Source organism: Rousettus aegyptiacus, unplaced genomic scaffold (genome assembly GCF_014176215.1).
Source record: "Rousettus aegyptiacus isolate mRouAeg1 unplaced genomic scaffold, mRouAeg1.p scaffold_m13_p_9, whole genome shotgun sequence".
NCBI lineage: Eukaryota > Metazoa > Chordata > Mammalia > Chiroptera > Pteropodidae > Rousettus > Rousettus aegyptiacus.
The window spans coordinates 45,772,712-45,787,913 of record NW_023416312.1 but is presented as its reverse complement, the minus strand read 5'-3'; the positions used below and the strand labels follow the sequence as shown (position 1 = coordinate 45,787,913).

At 33.5% G+C, this 15,202-nt stretch overlaps 1 pseudogene; it reads right to left on the bottom strand.

The window, feature by feature from the left end:
- Positions 1-2,233: 2,233 nt before the first annotated feature.
- On the bottom strand, positions 2,234-2,352 carry LOC118608593 (annotated as a pseudogene).
- Between the last annotated feature and the right edge of the window lie 12,850 nt (positions 2,353-15,202).

Below are 15,202 nucleotides of genomic sequence, written 5' to 3'. Positions count from 1 at the left end.
CTTCTACAAGAAAATATGGGGAATAGGTTCTTTGACATTGGTCTTGGCAATGATTTTTTGGATATGTTACCAAAAGCACAAACAACAACAACAAAATAAATAGGTGGGATTACATCAAACTTAAAAGGTTCTTCTTAGCGAAAAAATAAAAAAATAAAAATAAAAATAAATCAATAAAATGAAAAGGCAACCTATACAGTAGGAGAAAATATTTTAAAACCATCTGTCTGATAAAGAGTTAATATCCAAAAAATGTAGGAAACCCATAAAACTCAATAGCAAATATATATATATATATATATATCTGATTAAAAAATGAGCAGAAGACTTGCATAGCTGTTTTTCCAAAGAAGACATCAAAAGATGAAAAGATGCTCAACAGCACTAATCATTAGAAAAAGGAAAGTCAAAATCACAATGAGCTCTATCACCTCACATCTTTAGAATAACTATTATAAAAAAGAAGATAATGATAACAAGGATGTAGGAAAAAAGAAACTCTTGTTCTTTTGGTGGGAACAAAAATTGATTCTGCCACTATGGAAAACAATACGGAGTTTCCTCAAAAAAAAAATAAGTGGGGAGATGTGGTTCAAAGGATACAAAATGGCAGTTATAAGATGAATGTTTTGTGGACCTGATGTTAAGAATCGTGACTATAGTTAGCAAAATTATGTTATATACTAAAAAGTTGCTAAAAGAGTAGATCTTAAATATTCTTACTACAAAAAATAAAATGGCAATTACAGGAAATGATGGAAATGTTAATGAACTTTACTGTCATAATTGTTTAACAGTATATGCTTATATTATATCATCTTGTGTTACACATTTTTATAGGTCAAGTATATTGCAATAAAGCTGGAGGAAAAAAACAAAGTACCATAAACTGTGTGACAGAAATTATTTATTATAGTTCTGCAGGCTGAGAAGTTCAAGATCAAGATGTTGGCACATTCAGTGTCTGGTAAGAGCCCACTTCCTGGATCATAGATGGCAGTCTTTTCACTGTAATCTCACATGCTGAAAGGATTATTTTATAAGGGTACTAATGCCATTAATGAGGGCTCCCCCTCATGACCTATTCACCTTTCAAAGTCCCCACCTGTAAATACTACTACATTAGGGGATTAACATTTCAACATATGAATTTTGACGGAACATAAAGTTTGTTCACTGCAGATTTGAAGTGTTATTGCTCTGTGGTTTTGATTTGCATTTCTTCATGTGCTTATTGGCATTTGTATATCTTCTTTGGAAATATGTCTATTCAAGCTCTTTGTCCATTTTTGAATTCAGTTGTTTTCTATTGTGTTGAATAGTAAGAGTTTCTGTTTAATATATTCTGGACATTACTCACTCATCAGATATATGATTTGCAAACATTTTCTTCCATTTTGTGGTTTAATTTTGATGAAGTCCAATTTATCTATTTTTTATTTTGTTGCTCATGCTTTTCACATCATATTCAAGAAAATCATGGCTAAAAGCAATGCCATGGATATTTTGCCCTATGTTTTCTCCTAAAAATTTTACAGTTTTAGCTTTTATGTTTAGGTCTTTTTCCCTTTTATAATAAAAAAAAATAAATGGAAAATATCATGTTATTAGGTATATAAGCTATAATTTAAACAATTTTTAGGACTCTCTCAATAGAATTTTATTTATTTATTGGTTTTATTTATCTATTTATATATTTACCAAAATTTCTATTTATTCATGTAATATTTTATCTATTTCCATGTGTAATTTGAAGTAATTGTATTACTATTTCTATTTCTTAGCGCTTATCAAATACTATTATAACTTTTCTGTAGTTGTTTATCCCCTTAAGTTCCTGGGGGATTATTTTCACAGAATATTGTATTTTCTAGTATACTCTGCTTCCTTCTCTCATCACTCCTGAGAATGCTCAAAATATAATTCAGGCTTTGCCTTTTCTAACAACCTTTTGCTAGTACATTTACCATAATTTATCAGAAACATGTAGAATTATTACAAATGTATGTAATAAACATTAGAAATAAACAGCACATCAAAACTGATTTTTTTAAGTTTGTACCACATTCATTTATTCATCCCTTAATGGGATCTTGGTTTATTCCCATCTTTTTACTATTGTGAATAATGTTACTGTGAATCTTTTTATTTTTTCAGGCTGGGCAACCCTTGGTTGACCTCACAGATGGCGAGGACTTTGTCAGCTTACAATCCCTTATTTTTTTATTTTTTATGTTTACAGCACTTGGTCTTTCTAGGTGGTCTCCCATCCAAGTAATAACCAGGTCCAACCCTGCTTAGCTTCTGAGATCAGACAGGATCAAGCTTGTTCAGGGTAGCATGGCCATAGACTTACTCTGAAATTTTTGAAGGTTATTGATCTCTCTTAATGTAGCTAAAGATGAAGTATCATTTATACCTCTGCCTCTGAGGACATTTTAATATTTTAATAAGTAATACAAACACATAATAAACCAAATAGTATAGGAAATGATATAATAGTAATCAAGGGCCTCCAGATAGGCCCTTCCACTCCTACTCTTGCTCCCCAGATGCCAACACTTAACATTACTTTTAGTTCTTTAGCACTTACCTACATATCTCTAAATTACATGCTTATATCTCTATACTGTGTTTTGTTTATTGGCTTCTCTTATTCTAGATGAGGCTACAGCTCTCTTGTACCATCCCAACATCTAACTTGCATCTAACTTCACAATATTATATTAATATTGTTAATTTTAAGTGAGGTAAAAAGCCTAAAACTCTTTGTTCCAATAAAGACTTCAAAAATTTTTGGAGTCTTTAATTCTTGTATTTGTGAGAAAAAGGTAGTAGACATGATCATTTTCTTGTTTGACAAAAGAATCTTTAAAATATTTATGCATTTTAAGAATATCAAGATCATAATTAAACTATTTTTGCTATGGCAAAAAATTATCAAGATAGACATCAAACACTTCCAAGGAAAGTTTAATTGTTGGAAGCTTCCTGTTTATTTTTAACCTAGTCAAGTATTTGAATTTTACAGAACACAATATTCACATCTCTATATCCAAGTAACAGTCCTTTCTCATTTTTGAGGTCTCATGTTACCCAAAGAATAGGACATAAAAAGTGAAATTGACTTTACTATGCACATAGTGCCATATAATCCACTAGGCTATTGTATAGCAATGTATTGACTAAGCACAGAGGACTATGGAGTCAGAGTAATCTGGTTTAGAATCCAGCACCTACTAGCAAGTTGTGTAAGTGATCTACTGTCTCAGGTTCTTCAACTAGGAAATGGGAAAAGAATGCCTATTTCATAGTTTACTGTGTTATCACACACACAAAAAAACTGTCAATTTGTATATTATCACTGCACAATAATATGTGGAAATGGTTAAGGTATATAATTTATGTCCAGCTTGTCATTTCCACTCCAACAGAGTTATAATATGCTTTCACTTATTATGTTGACAAAATAAAATGAGTTACTCAAGCATCAAAATTTAACTCAAAGCCAACTTTAATCTTTATAGCAATGACAAACAGTATAGTTACCAACAAACCAGGACTGGTTCTCTTAAAAAGAGGTTGTGAAATTTATAGGGGCCAGTCAGGTGATCTAAATGAAATGAGGTTTTGGTGTGGACTATGGCCAACTGCATCCCTGGAAAATAGAAGTTTCCTCTTTTCTTCATAGGAAATGACTCAGGATGCCAGAAATCTAAATATTATCCAAACAAGGAAATTAGAAATTCAATCATCAACACTTAACAATTTATGTCCATGTTTTATATATCACTGCCTGATATCATATCGTCCTTTGCATAATTTACTACATTGCTCTCATACTATTTTCCATAGTGGGGGATGGACCTGTTTATTCCATTGATTCTTCACAGGTGCATTGCTTGGCTTTTCCATTGAGTTGAAAATTACTATATTGTTTTTATCTTAAAATACTTTTAATACATTTAAATTATATTTTCTTTTAAATAAATAACTATGAATTCTTATTAGCATCTAATTATAGATCTTGGGAGCAACTTGTCATGGAATAAGCTTAGAGAAGCAGGGAAGTGGCCATAACTCAAAATAAATACTACATAGGGTTTTGTTATTTGGCTTATTCTACACGACAAGTAATTGATAGTAACTTGATAATAATAGCGATTTTTATCACAATCCTTTTTTTACATATTCTTAAATTTGGAACTGTAGACATTATTTTAGTGACCCAAACTTTGTCTCTGTCACTTATAAGAAAGCCTAGTGTTCTTTGAAAGAATGCAAAAGCATCTTTAGCCTAAACTTTTCACTTTTTTAGATAATCATTTCAGAAAGTTCCTTTCAGTGCATGTGTCATGATCTTAACTCTAGAGTTTGTCAGTGAGCCCACAATATCTGAAAGTGTACCATGTCTATTGGCTTGATAGATTTTTCAAGATCTACAAGTAATTCAGTGTTTCTTTAAGTTCTTTTTACCACAATTTTTAGATGTTTAAAGTTACTGACCTAGCGAAGTATAAGCATCCATTTTTCACTTTATTCCCTTTGTGATTTCTCACTTTATGATATTAATTCTATAATCTGTTTTCTTTTAACTTTTCTTTCAGTTTTCCTTTTTAAATAAAGGTACTTTTTATCGTCATCGAACACTTTTTTTCTTAGAATTTGTATATCTCGAATAAAGGAAAAGAAGTTTTTCCCATTTCATGAAGTTTTCTACATCTGGACAATTCTTTCATTTTCATGTTTGTGATGTTTTTTTTTTAAACAAAGGACAATTTTAATTTCTAGTACTGTTTTGGGATTACATGACCTTATACAAGCAATAGATATGCATCTGCCTTAATGAAGCAAGGATGTGACTATGGAAATTTACATCTTTCTTTCTTTCCATCAAATAAATAAGCTGATATAAAGGTTGCTCTTCCATTCTTAACCAACCAACAGTTGCTTCAGCAGTAGTTGGCATGAGTTAGCATCCTAGCTGACATTTTTAGAGGCATAGCCCAAGAGTAAACTAACCTACAATTTAACCTAGACTATTTCTATGATAGGTGTGCCTACAAAAGAAGTTCATGATCCATATTAAAGGATTTGTGTAAGAAACACAACACAGGTGCTGAGACCTGTTAGTCCTGGGTAAATGTTCTTCCCTTTCTGAGACAGATAATTTGATCATTTTTTTGAGAGTCACAATCTACACTGTATAAACAATAGGTTATTTCTGAAAGAGTTTATAATAAAGTTAAATTAAAAGGCTAGTGTTGCTACTACAAAATAAAAAAGCTCTTTCATTGTAGTAAGTAAGGAGAGTTATACCATAACTATACAAGGCATATTAATGGAGCAATTTATGTAAAGAGATAACTTTAAAACATGAGGCTTTCTTATGAAAAATATTGTTTTTAAGGTATAAGCAGAAAGGGTTTTTCAATGATGAGTCTTTCTCAGAGTAATGTTGCATACAAACTGAAGATTGCCTTTTCTATTAAATTGTATAATGAAAAATCAATCAGTTTAATGGTTGACAAATTTTGACATTCAAATAAAAATGTTGCTGCTATTTTCATAAAGACCTGTAGGCAAAACAAGATTTGATGACTTTAATTTATGCAACAGAAAATGTCTGCCCAAACATTTTACAAATGACTGTATAATGAGGCAATAATAACTGAAAGAATGAAGGGAAAAGAAACGCAGGCCAGACTTCCTCACTTTTTGCAGATTACAGAAATACATTGACAAAACTGAAGGAGGTAAAAGAAAGTCCCTCTGCTTTCTCATTACACTAGTGGATTTTGTTAAGGAGGAAATTCTTCTAAAACATTTGCTACATTGCCTTGATATCTCTGCTTCTCTCTTTTTTCTCCTCCCAGAAAAAAATTAGGACTTTTTCCCCTATGTTTTTGTTTGAACTTTCTACCCTGTATCTTAGATGAATTCATATATGATTTTTATAAACCAAGTTTCAAGAGAAAACATAAAAATCCTAATTAATAAAACATCTAATTCTATTTGTCTCAGATAAAACCAATTGCTTTGATAGTGACAGTATGAGGATTCTTAGAATATGATTTGTGGGTATTCAGAATAACATCTTTCTTATTTTACCCAGGTGCTACAAGGGGGTTAAGAAAATTTACAATGGAGAGACTATGAAGATGTCAATGAATGTAATCTGGGTGACTCAGGATGAATTGACATGGGTAGTAATTGGAAGTAAAAAAAAATGGTAGGGTACATACTAGAGAACTCAATCAATTTTAAGAATTAATGGTGTGAAAGACAGGAAAGACAGGAATAGTGTGTTAGAGTAGGATGTTTGAATTAAAGATTTTGTAGGGATTGCAATGATTGGTGATGACTAGAGTATAAACATGGGAATGAGAGAAGAAATTTTTAAATGTGAGATACATCAACCAGTAGTGAAAAGCAAGGGTTTTGTATAAATGATCTAATGGATGTTGTAGTCACAGTAATGCTGATAGTATTCATGATGTAGATAGGGTAAGACAATGGGTCAGGTGCTAAAGATTACAATGAGTGAAGAGAAATGAACAGCATTTCAGTAGTTAACACGGAAGTATATCAGGTAGTGTTGCTGTTGGCATAAACTTTATAGAATCTTGGTAATTGAAGGAATAGGGAAGAGAAATGGTTTTGAAGTAGCAACATGGAGCAAGAAAGATATCTATTTCACCTCTAGGCTCTAGGTTATATGGGATGTAAAACTAAAAATGTTCACAACTTGAAAGAACTTGAAAGTAGTATCCTTATTGGATATCTAGAGAGAAATAAAAAGAAAGATTAAAGAAAAAAAAATTAGAAACATTGGATTCACAGTGGTGGCCAGGATCTGGAAGCAACTGAAGTGCCCTACAATAGATAATTGGATAAAGAAGATGTGATTATATTATATTATATTATATTATATTATATTATATTATATTATATTATGTATATATATACACATACATATAATATATTATATATGTATATATGTACACACACACACACGAATATTTCTCAGCCACAAAAAAGAGATGAAATACTGTCATTTGCTGCAATGTGGATGGACCTTGAAACAATCATGCTAAACGAAATAAGCCAGACAGAAAAAGTTGAAAACTATTTGATATCACTTATATGTGGGATATAAATCTAAAAGCAACAAACAAACATGAAATACAAACAGAGGCTCATGGACATGGACAGTAGACTAATGGTTACCAAAAGGTAGTGGGAAGGGGGACTGTAGAGGGAGTAAAAGGGGTCAAATATGTGGTGACAGAAAGAACTCTAACTATGGGTGGTGAACATACAACGCAATATAAATATGACTTACCGTTGAATTGTACACTTAAAACTTATTGGATTTCATTAACCAATGTCACCATAATAAAAAAAAAACATGTTAGAGGAGCAACATGAGGCAAATAGCAGACTATGAGGCTGTAGGCCCTTGTCCCCTCATGGAAACACATTTAAAAAATGAGAAACTAGATAAAATAAACTTATATGAGTCTTTGGAAACAGTCAAAAGACTACAGCAACCAAATGAATGCCCAGTGAAGAAAAAGCCACACTCAAAATAATAGGAAATTTTGTGGAATTTTTACACATTCTTGTCCTAGCATGGCATACTCTGGGTCTAGAGGAGAAGGCATTCTGATTCTCAATTGCATTCCTTGGCTAAAGGGAGTATATCATATCTCATATACAAATTTTTAATCAGTTCAGTAGCTCTATAAAGGTTGGTTTCTATCTTTTCTTACTCCAAACTCAGGGAGGAGAAGCAGAAGACATTGTTGGAATAGATACAGGGGAACGACAGACCCACAGACAACTGGGACAAGTGATTATGGGTAGAGACATACAACAGAACATCTAAGGCCCTGAGAAAGAGCTAGAGTGAGACTTCTTAGGAGATTAAGACACTAAAAAGCAGCCATGTATATGTGGGAGCCGCACACAAGCCTAGGCAAGATGCACTCTCAAAAAAGAATGGAGAATAACTTAAGTTTTAGCCCCATGCTGATCCAAGGCTTATACCACACACAGTTAATTAGTGAAGAACTGCCTTTCTACAAAGCTAGTATGAAAAGACTGAGAGATGACTTCTTTTTTCAAATGCCCAATTTTCAACAATAACAAAATGACTAGGCATACAAAACACACACACACACACACACACACAAAGAAAAAATGGCCCATTTAAAGGAAAAAAAAATCAGAAACTATCTCTGGAGGAGGAATAGACAGACATTTTAAAACTTTTAAATATGTTCATATAGCTAAGGGAAAATGTAGACAAACAAAGAAAATTAGAGATATGATATATGAACACAATGAGAATATCAAAGAGATAGAAATTATTACTAAAGGAATTCAAAAGCATACTTGAGACAGAAGAAAGAATCAGTGAATTTGAAGATAAGACCAGAAGAGAATCTAAGAACAGAAAGGAAAAAAGAATGAAGAAAAGTGAACTGAGCCTAAAGGACAAATGGGATTCCAGTAATGGCCAAACATATGCACTATGGGAGTACCAGAAAGAAAAAAGAAAGGAAGAGGCAGAAAAATTACTTGAAGAAATAATGACTAAAAACTTCCAAAATTTGATAAAAAATATGATTATAAAAATCCAATAAATTCAACAACAAAAAATAAGTAAGAAAGTAGAGGGTTTGAACACTATAAAACAAATGAAAAACAAATAGATAGATAGATAGATAGATATAGAGATATAGAGATATATATGTATCTCTCTCTCTCTCTCTCTCTCTCTCTCTCTATATATATATATATATATATATATACACACACACACACACATATATCTTCAATATTCTTCAAAAAACAACAAAATTGACAAAACTTTGGATAGGTTTTAAAGAAAAAATGATAAAACAAATCACTAAAACCAGATATGAAAATTGAGATATTACTACCAATTTTACAGAAATAAAGAGGATTATAAGAGTACTAAAAATAATGACACACCAGTAAATTGGATAATATAGTTGAAATGAAAAAAAAATTCTAGAAACACACAAACTACCAAAAATGAATCATAAATAAAAAATATGAATAAACATAAATAGAAAGGAGAGTAAAATCAGTAATAAACCTATCAACTAAGGAAAGCCCTGAATCAGATGGATTCAGAAGTGAACTCTACCCCAAATTTAAAGAATTAACACCACTCTTTCTCAAACTTTTCCAAACACATTAAAGAAGAGGGAACACTTCCCAACCGGTTCTATGAAGCCAGTATTACCCTCATACCAAAGCCAAATCAATATACTACATGAAAACTACAGAATAGTATCTCTTATGAATATTAATGTTAAAATCCTCAACAAAATACTAACAAATCAAATTAAGCAGCATTATACATGGTTACCAAGAAGGATTTATTCCTGTAATGCAAGAATGGTTCATCATATAAAAAATAATGTAATACAGTAGTATATGAACAGAATGAAGAAAAAAACACATGAACAATTGACGCAAAAAAGCAGTTGATGAAAGTTAACTCTTTTTCATGATGAAAACTCTCAAAAAACTAGGAATAAAAGGAATCTTTTTCAATATAATAAAGTCCATATAAAAAAACTCACAGCTAACATTATACTCAATGGTGAAAGACTGAAAGCTGTTCCCCCATGATCATGAAAAAGACAAGAATGCATGCTTTCACCACTTAATTTCAACACATTAGAAGTTTTAACCAGAGTAATTAGCCAAGATAAAGAAATAAAGGACATACTAGTTGAAAAGGTAGATGTAAAATAATCTTAGTTCACAGATGACCTGATATTATATGGATCAAACTCTAAAAATTACACACGCACACACACACACACACACACACACACACACACACTGTTAGAGCTAATAAATAAATTTAGCTAATTTTCAGAATACAAAATCAACAAACAAGAATCGATTGCATTTCTATACACTAACAATGAACAATTCAAAAAGAAAATTAGAAAATGATTCCATTTGGAATATTAAAAACAAAGAATATAATACTTAGGAATGAACTTTAACAAGGATGTTTATGATGGTTAATTTTCTGTATCAACTTGGAGCTTGTTTTTGGATAACATTAATATTTATTTACTAATATTTTTTTAAATTTTTCAATACAGTCGACAAATAATATTATTGAATTTGGAGGTGTAAGACATAGTTATTAGACATTGATATAGCTTAAGAAGTGATCGTCTCAATAAATCTAGTGCCCATCTGACATCAAACATAATTATCGCAATATTATTGTCTATATTCTTTCAGCCGTAGTTTACATCGCCACAACTATTTTTTAACTACCTGTTTGTACTTCTTAATCCCTTCCCCTTTTTCACCCAGCCCTCCCAAACCCCTCCAATCTGGCAACCATCAAAACGTTCTTTGTATTTATGAGTTTTTTCTATTTTGTTTATTTATTTTGTTCTTTAGATTACACACGTAAGTGAAATCATATGGCATGTGTCCTTCTCTGACTTCACTCAGCACAATACCCTCTAGGTCCATCCATGTTGTTACAGATGGCAAGATTTAATTATTTTTTATGACTGAGTAATGTTCCATTGAATATATGTACCACCTTTTCTTTATCTATTCATCTATTGATGGATACCCAGGTTGCTTCCATATCTTGGCTATTGTAAATTATACTGCAATGAAGCTATGAATTCACATTTGCTTTCAAAGTAGTGTTTTGAATTTCTCTGGATAAACATCCAGAAGTGAGATTACTGGGTTATTCTTTATCTCTTCTTATAGTCTTTGTTTTAAAGTCTATTTTCTCTGGTATAAGTATTGCTACCCTAGCTTTTTGTTTGTTTGATTCTATTTTCATGAAATATACTTTCTATACCTCTACTTTCAGTCTGTGTGTGTCTTTTGATCTGAAGCAAGTCTTTTGTAGAAAGAATAAGTAAGGGTCTTGCTTTCTTACCTATTCAGCCACTGTATCATTTGATTGAATCAATTAATCCATTTACATTTAAAGTAATTATTGATAGATATGTAGTTATTGCCATTTTATTCATATTTTGATCATTTTTCCCTTCTTACAGAAAATGTTTTAACATTTCTTATAATACTGATTTGCTGGTGATAAGCTCCTTTAGCTTTTTCCTGTCTGGGAAGCTCTCTATCTGTCCTTTGAATCTAAACGATAGTTTTGCTGGGTAGAGTAATCTTGGTTGTAAGTCCTTGCTTTTCATCCCTTTGAATATTGTGAGCCAATCCCTTCTGGCATGCAACGTTTCTGTTAGGAAATCAGCTGACTGTCTTATGGGAACTCCCTTGGAAGGAACTAATTGCTTTTCTCTTACTGCTTTAAGATTTTCTTGTTTATAAGCTTTGGCATTTTAATTATGGTGTGTCTTAGTGTGGTCCTCTTTAGGTTTGTCTTGCTTGGGACTACCTGCTCTTCCTGAGCTTTTATATCTACTTCCTTCATCAGGTTAAGGATATTTTCCATAAGTATTTTTTATCTCCATTTTTTATGTTTCTATCTTTTTGTTGAAGTTCTCACTGAGATTATTGAGCATCCTTATAACCAGTGTTTTGAACTCTGCATCTGGTTGATGGCTTGTCTACATTTAGTTTAGTTTTTTTTTTTTCCTGGAGCTTTGTTTTATTATTTCATGAGGGACATGTGTCTTTATCTCCTCATTTTTGTGCCTACTTCTGTTGTTTTTAGGTATTAGGTAGAACTGCAATGTCTCCCAGTCTTAGTGGCCTTATGTAATAGGTGCCCTACAGTGCCTAGTGGTGCACTCTCCCTGGTCACCTGAACCGGGTGCTCCAGGTGTGTTTCTTGTATGGGTTGTGTGTGCCTTCCTGTTGTGGTTGAGCCTTGGCTGCAGTTTGTATATAACTGGGAGATATTTACCCTCCGGCTAATTGGTTGTGAGGACTGGCTGGTGACTATAGTGGAGGAGTTGATGTGCAGGGGATGTCCCTATAGAGCAGGATTTTCTCTTGTAGGGCTCTGGTACCTGCATACTCTGCCCTTTGGGTGTGTTGTCCTTGGATGCAACCCCAGGTGGTGTTCCAGCTCTGTCTGAAGCTAACCATTGTGTGTGCAAGTCCCAGGACCTCCTGGGAATGGCTCTGCCACAGGCCAAGTTCAGCTGTTGCCTGTGCCCTGTCCAATGCCACTTGGAAAGAGTCACCAAAAAATCTGCAGATGGCTACCATCCATTCTGGGCTTGAATGTGCCTCAAGAGGCCAAGCTGAGAACTGAGGCCACCTGCTGTTAGTGCGAGGCTTAGGGCTGTTTAGCAAAAGGTGATGGGCACACAAAGGCCAAATGCTGCTTGTTTAAGTTTTATGAACTTTTGAGAGATTTTAAGAAAGCCTGAAGCATGAGGCAAGACAGGTTGGTTGTTTGGAAATGTAATTGGAAGTGGTTTGGGTGGGCCTCCAAATTGAGTGGGGCAGGGTCTCTCAGGGAATCACCAGGGCAGGCAACCAGTGTTAGTCAGGTTGGTGGAGACTAAGATATGGTGGCTACCTGTATGTTCCTGGCGCCTTTCAATCTGTTGCCCCAGTGCTGCAGCTCAGAGCAAATGAATATGTCAGCAAGTAAGTCTTTTCGTGGGCCCTTTAAGAGGAATGTCTGGAACTCCAGCTGCCCTCCTCACTCAGCCATAATCTCAGCTGGTTTTTATAGCTAGAAGTTGTGGGGACTTCTCCTTCCAGCATTAGAACCCTGGACTGGGGAACCTACTGTAAAGCTGGGACCTCTCTTCTCCAGGGAGACCTACCCAGCCAAGTATCCCTCCCAATTTTTAATCACAACATGTGAATATGGTACTAAATCTTTTTGCATCTGTGTCCCTCCTAACAGTCTTGAGGTGGCTCTTTCAGTATGTCCTTAGTTGAAGGACTTCTGTTCAGCTAGAGTTCAGGCAATACTTAATGACGGATGTTCTGTAATTTACTTGTAATTTTGATGTGTTCGTGTGTGTAGGCAAGCACAGTATTTCCCTACTCTACCATCTTGATGGATATCCTGGATGAGATTGATATTTAGTTGAAGGTTATATATATGTGTGTGTGTGTGTGTGTGTGTGTGTGTGTGTGTGTGTGTGTGTGTGTGTAGCTGTATAGGTTCCCAAGACATGACATAATTCTTTTCTTTATTAATTAATTAACTAATTAATTATTTTCATGTTGACATTTGTAACGAAATAAGCTTCAGGTGTACGATTGAACAGTAATGTGTGTGTGTGTGTGTGTGTATTGCATTCTGTGTTCACATCCCATAATTAGATATCTTTCTGTCACCACATAGTTGAGCCTTTTTAACCCATCTACCTCCTGCCTTCACACCCTCTCCCAACCCTCTGGTAAGCACTAGTCTATTGTCCATGTCCACGAGTCTCTGTTTGTTTGCCCTGTTTGTTTGTTGCTTTTAGGTTTATATCCCACATATAAGAGATATTATGTGGTTTTCAACATTTTATTTCTGGCTTATTTTGCTTAGAATGATTATCTTGAGGTCCATTCCTATTGTAGCAAATGGCAGTATTTCATCTCTTCCTATGGCCGAGTAATAGTCCATTGTATATAGTACCACAGCTTCTGTAGCCAATCATCTATCATAGGAAACTTTAGCTGCTTCCATTTCTTGTCCACTGTGAATAATGCTACTATGAACATTGGTGTGTAACTTTCTTTTCAGATGTGAGTTTTCAAGTCTTTGGGGTAAATACCAGTAGAGGGATTGCAGGATCATATGGTAGACCAATTCTTAGTTTTCTGAGGAAACTTCATACTGTTTTCCATAGTGGCTGTAGCAATTTTCAGTCCCATCAGCAGTGCATGACGATTCCATTTCTCCTCATTCTCTTCAACATTTGTTATTACTTGTCTTGTTGATTATAGCTATTCTAATAGGAGTGAGATGGTATGTCATTGTGATTTTGATTTGCATTTCCCTAAAAGCTAGCGATGTTGAACATCTTTGCATATGTTTGTTGGTCATTTCTATATCCTCTAGGGAGAAGTGTCTGTTCAGGACCTCTGCCCATTTTTTGATTGGATCATTTGATTTTTTGTTGTTATTGAGTCATATGAGTTCTTTGTATATTTTGGATATTAGGTCCTTATAAAAGGCGTTGCTTGCAAATACATTTTAACATTTGTATGGTTGTCTCTTACCTTGTTGATGGTTTCTTTTGCTGTGTGGAAGCTTTTTTAGTTTGATGTAGTCGCATTCATTTATTTTAGCATTTACTTCCCTTGCCTTTGAGGTCAAATTCATAAAATCCTCTTTAAGTCCAAGATCCATGAGTTTAGTTCCTTTGTTTTCTTCTACGCATTTTATTGTTTCAGGTCTTATATTCAGGTCTGTAATCCATTTTGAGTTAGTTTTGGTGATAGACAACTGTGCATGTGGTGATAGACAACAGTCTAGTTTCATTCTTTTACAGGTGGCTTTCCAGTTTTCCCAGCACCATTTACTGAAGAGACTTTCCTTTCTTAGCTGTATGTTTTTGGCATTTTTGTCGAAACTTATTTATGTATATAAATATAGGTTTATTTCTGGACTCTCTATTCTATTCTACTGGTTCTTGTGTCTGATTTTCTGCCAATACCATGCCGTTTTGATTACTGTCACTTTGTAGTATAATTTGAAGTTGGGCAGAGTGATATCTCAAACCGCATTCTTTTTCTCAGGATGCATTGGCGATTTGAGATCTTTTGTGCTTCCATACAAATCTAACAGTTTTTTGTTCTATATTTTTTTTAAAAAAATGTTGATGGGATTTTGATGAGGATTGCATTAAATCTGTATAATGCTTTAGGTCATATGCTCATTTTAGCTATGTTGCTTCTTCCAATCCAAGAACACAGGATATCTTTCCATTTCTTTGTAGCTTCTTCAATTTCTTTTTATAGGGTCTTATGGTATTCATTATATAGGTCTTTCACCTGTGTCGTTAGATTTATTCCTAGGTATTTTATACATTTTTTTTGTTGCAATTGCAAAATAAATTATTCTTTTTCACTTCTTTTTCTGCCACTTCATTATTAGAGTATAGGAATGCTATAGATATTTGAACATTGATTTTGTATCCAAAAACTTTACTGTATTTCTTATTGTTTCTAGTAGAGTTCTTTTGGAGTCTTTGGGGTTTTCTATATAGAGAACCATGCCACCTGCAAA